Consider the following 5,393-nt stretch of genomic DNA (forward strand, 5'->3'; position numbering starts at 1 on the left):
GGGCCCCGGGGCCCCTGGGATTTCCTTCAGTCTACAGGTTGGAGACAAAATGGTTGCCAACAAAACTTGTTAGTTTTAATGGTTTTTCTTGAATTTTCGAATTGTGTGATGCCACTTTTCTCACCTTAGTTTATTTACAGCACATTTATGGTCTACTGCCTTTGCATTCTGACCTCTGCTATTTGATCCCCAGGATAATTTTAACGGTACGAATGAAGGCTCGATGCAGCAGGGTGTTAGAATTCTGCAGTTTACAGAAATATTTTGTTTGCCTGAATCTTCTGATTGTCCAACATCTGGTTAATGTGTTTTTCTCTTCCAGCATGACAACGATTGAAAACGGATAAAAGTATGGTAATAGTTGTTAACTTCCTGATTTACAAAAGCACAACCAACCATGCTTTAAATACAAAAGAGGATAGTCTAAGTTCTAGTTGCCTCAAATTACAGTGGCTACAAATATAAGGACTATTATTTCAAGTTGATTTCAGTTTATTTGGAATCCATTTCAAATCTTAGGAAAATCTAATCTTCAGAAAATTACTGAACAAAATTTTTTTTGTTCAGTAATTTTTCAAAATTTTCAATCAACTATTCAATTCTTTCACTAAGGTGTAAACACCCTGTTTTAATTACATCCAACTGTTATAATTAGCAAGGAAAGATAATTTGGTCTAAATGATTTCCGAGGGTTTCTTAGGAGTTTCTGTATCGAAACACTATACAGTGTTTCGATACAGAAACAGGGGAGATGCATGGAATTACTCTATTCAAGCAAATTGTGAGTTAATTTATTGAGAAATGTTTAATCTATTCAGAAATGTTTAGTTTCGAGCTTGAGAAATTTTTCAGTTTTGGGCTTCAGCAAAATAGAGAAGAGGTTAAATCAAAATTCACAAATATTTTAACTATTCAAATGAGTTTCTAAAGTAATACTGAATATTCTGAATTGAATACATTAAAATTAAACAATGATGTCATTTGTCAAATAGATTTGACAAAATAGAGTTTCTTGAACATGGAAGGGATCGTTTGATTGCTGCATCTCTCTTGCTATAATTTGAAATAATAGGTCAACCAAGTCATGCAGAAAGGCCAACCCTGAACATTATATCATTTAATAAATCTAGTTGTATCAAATTTCTCCATAGAACTGTCAAAAACATTGATAAATATGAAACACTAAACACTACAAAAGAGTGTAATTCAGTTAAATAAATATTTTATAGAAGGGTTTCAAATGAACAAATTGTTCAAAGGTTAAAATTGTTGAACTTTTGGTATTTAAAATCACAATTAGAATAACAGTAAGTTAAATATGTACTGCCCTTAAACTCTGGAAAGCTGAGGTTCCGCGGTCGTCTTTCAGTTCTGGGAAACCATCTGATAGGGAGGTGTGGTTCTATCGGTACCGCTGCCCTTCTCTATGTTGGAAGTGATGCACTGAACAGCCGAGGACCTCAGGCAGGGAACAGCAGCATCCACAGGTGATGAGGAGAGCAAGGAAGGTTCTTTAAGATTCTGCATCATCTGATTAGTAAACATAATGTTCTTTTTTTTAAAGGCTGCTCCTTGAAGCTGAAGATCAGGGATTTTTTTTTCATACTAAGCCAATAGACTATCAATATATCAATAAGATGTGTTATTTAAGTTCTCTCGATAATAGTTAAAGAAATGCTTAAATTCAGTAACACATTTCAACCTTCAAAAATAACATTGCTTGTTTTAAGTGCTGGCATATTCATAGGATCAGACAAAATCAGAAACCAAACAAAAAATCATGTAAAGGATCAGATTATGAAATAAATGTGCAAAACTGCCTGGCCCAAAGTCATGTCTTATCAAAGAGATATCATTTGAAATGTATATAAGATTATCCCTAATAGAAACTTTAACATAAATAACAAAACCATATATACATGTTTTGCTTTTGTTTTTTAATTAAATTCAATCAAATAGTCCTCATTTAACAAGAAGTAACCCGCTATACTAAAGGCTTGTAAAATATCATAAATACTGTGAAAAGTCAATGGTCTGTGTTAAATTAAGATTCCTTGTAATTTGTTCCATTCATGTAATAAAAGATGACCCTATTTTGTCTCAGACCAAAAACTGTAAATTATGATTATGAGAAATGTTTAGGCATTATTACCTTGAATCAACAATTACACATAGGACTAGATTCTTTTTTTTTATTCTGTCAATCTGTTTGACCCCCTTTAAGCAGTTCCATAATTGCTCATTTGTAATTTCCCAATTTAGACCAATTTAATTTGAATCCTCGTATTTTCTTCTCATTTTAAAACTTAATATACTGATTAGCCTGTTTTTATTTTTTTTACAAGAATAAAGCTGTGTCTGTGTCTTTCAATATTCGTTGCTTACAAGCTTTTCTTACCATCACATTTCATTTAACAGTGCATCCTTTCTATAGTTCACTGACTTTTGAATATTACATAGACATTTCAATAAGTTTGGTTTAATCATTTGCTAACACATTGTTGTATGCATTATTCATTACAAAGAGAATGCCTTAAAATTTCTAACTCACATTTTATTCAGTTTGAAGTGACGCCTAACGTTTATTCATTTTACATTTTATTAAATTTGATTCATGTTTGAGCTCTTAACTTTAAAAAAAAAAAAAAAAAAAAAAAACTTTCAGATTTTGCTCTTTTATAACTCATTACCCATCCGTGACATGACGTTGACCTGAGGTAACAAAAAGAAATAATAAATAAATAACAAGCAACATAAAGGTAATAATAATAATATTTGGTTCCAGAAAGTGTCATGGTCCGACTTTATGGCTGATGTGTAATTACAGATGACAAAGCTCTCACAAATCTGCAGGAAAATATTTTCTAAAAAAAAAAAAAAAAAAAGGACAAGAGTCATGCCATGGAGGGTTGACTTATATTTCTCCAAATTTTTTATTTTTATTTTATTTAAACATCCAACAACAACAGGGCATTGACCACAGGGACAAAGCAAACATGACATATTTTTTTCTTTTTTTTTCCTACCCTTGTTCCCTCTACCCTTCCCTAACTATCCCCATCCTGCTGCAACAAAAAGAGAGAAAAATAAACAAATAAATAGAACAACAATAATAATAATGATAAAAAAAATTTTTACAGCTGAAAAAAAACAACCACAAGCAAAGAATCCAGGAGACAGCTCAAAGACGTGGGCAACATGCAAACAGGCGTCTATACAACCATGGGTACATAAACCGAGTCAGGACATGGACATTCAAAACCGCACAGGTGGACGAATACTGTCAATAACCAGAACCACAAGGAACCATTGAGGCCGCCGGGCCGGGGCACAGACACACATCAGAGCCAGCATCTGCATGGCCCTCAGGCTCGAGGGAGGGCATCCAGTCTCTCAAAATAAAATAATAGAGGGGCCCAGGTTTTATAAAATTTTTGGATCGAACCTCTGACACAAAATTTGATCTTCTCTAACTTAAGGGTGGGTGTTCTGATTTCCACGCTAAAAGTATTCTTCTTTGGGCAAGGAGAGTTGAAAAAGCCAGTACATTTTTAAAATCATGTGTTAATGAACTCCAAAAATTGCCAATTCGGCACTGGGTTGGATGCCTATTTCAAAAGCTTCAGATAGGATCTGAAAAACTGTAGACCAGAAGTTACGCAGATTGTTACAGGACCAGAACATGTGCGTTAAATTCACCTTAGCTATATGGCAACGAGCACAGGTTTCACTGACTGTAGAATAAATCCTTGAGAGTCTGTCTCTGCTGTAGTGAATCCTATGAAGAACCTTGAACTGAATGAGTCCAAGTCGAGCGCATGATGTTGACCCATTAACTCTATGTAATGCGTGATTCCAAGTCTCATCAGAGATGTGTATTCCAAGTTCTTCTGACCATTCTGCTCTGATCTCATCAGGCTTTACTGCGTTGAGTGATGAGATGCTATTATAAATTTTGGAGATGAGACCTCTAGATGTGTAGGGGTTTGCAAGAGGATGTCCATTCCTCCCTTTGGAGGTAAGTTGGGAAAGCAAGGACTGATGTTACGAACAAAGTCTCAAATCTGGAGATATTGGAATAGGGAGGAATGCTGTAAACTAAATTTAGAGGAAATGGCATCAAAGGTAGCGAAAATACCATGTATATAAAGGCCACTAATTTACTTAAGCCTGCTCTCTGCCATTGGGCAAAGACAGGATCTAACATGGATGGCAGGAAAACATGGTTATCACATATGGGGCTGTAGATAGAGAAGTTTGTCATATTGAAGTGTTGTCTGAACTGTGACCATGTTTTTAGAGTGGAGATTACAACTGGGCAAGAGGAATGTTGCTTAGGAGAGAGAGGGAGCTTTGAGGTAATTAATGCAGGGAGTGATGATGGCCTGCATGCAATCAGTTCTAATTGGCACCAGTCAACATCCGGTTGTTGGAGCAAACAGACTACTTTTTGTAGGTTTGCTGCCCAGTAGTCGTACAACAGGTTAGGTAGAGCCAAACCCCCCACTTCCCTTTGTTTCTGAAGGAAATGCCTACTGATTCTGGGGTGTTTATTGCTCCACATGAACGAAGACAGCTGTTTATCAATAAGTCTGAAGCATGATTTTGGGAGAAACATCGGAATACTCTGAAAGAGATACATAAATCTTGGCAAGATGTTCATTTTAATACATGCAACTTTGCCAGCTAGGGATAAGTTTAGGATGCTCCACTTCTGGAGGTCGCGCTTAAGATTATTGAGCAGAGGAGTGACATTTTTTCCCAAACAGATCCGAAAAAGAACGCGTCACATTGATTCCCAAATATTTGAATCCTGTTCTAGAGAGAAGGAAGGGCAAGTCAGTTTCTGTAATTTGGAGTGCAGGGTTATTAATTGGAAAACATTCACTCTTAAGGAAGTTCAACTTATATCCTGAAAATTTACCAAAACGGTTCAACAAGCTCACAATGTTGGGGACGGATGATACCGGGTCCGAGATGTAGAGTAATAAGTCATCTGCGTATAAGGACAGCCGATGTTCCAGATGTTTTCTATAAATACCCTTAAAGCCCTGTGAAGTCTTAAGCATAATTGAAAGTGGCTCAATAGCTAGAACGAAGAGGAGCGGGCTGAGAGGACAACCCTGCCGGGTACCCCTGGAAAAAGAGAAGGGCCTATACCTTGTTCTGTTAGTGATTATACTTGCTTTAGGTGACTTATATAACAGTTGTACCCATGACGTAAAATTGGGCCCAAACCCAAACCTAGCCAATACTTTAAATAAGTAGGGCCACTCGACCCAGTCAAATGCCTTCTCCGCATCAAGTGAGACCACAACCTCAGGGGTCTCCCCCGATGCAGGAGCATGAACACCACCAATAAGCCACCACCAATATATTAGAAAAAGAGTGAC

The 5,393-nt window shown here is 36.3% G+C and overlaps 1 long non-coding RNA gene across 1 annotated transcript in view; it reads right to left on the bottom strand.

Moving 5' to 3' along the window:
* Nucleotides 1-2,539, bottom strand: part of LOC106959603 (uncharacterized) — a 20,345-nt gene extending 17,806 nt beyond the window's left edge. Inside the window, exon 1 of the long non-coding RNA XR_001427391.1 lies at nucleotides 2,386-2,539. This is a non-coding gene — a long non-coding RNA (uncharacterized LOC106959603). The remainder of the gene's footprint in view (nucleotides 1-2,385) is intronic.
* Nucleotides 2,540-5,393: the final 2,854 nt, after the last annotated feature.

The sequence above is a fragment of the Poecilia latipinna genome, unplaced genomic scaffold (assembly GCF_001443285.1).
Source record: "Poecilia latipinna isolate Pla-1442-1.1 unplaced genomic scaffold, P_latipinna-1.0 Scaffold1100, whole genome shotgun sequence".
In the NCBI taxonomy this organism is placed as follows: domain Eukaryota; kingdom Metazoa; phylum Chordata; class Actinopteri; order Cyprinodontiformes; family Poeciliidae; genus Poecilia; species Poecilia latipinna.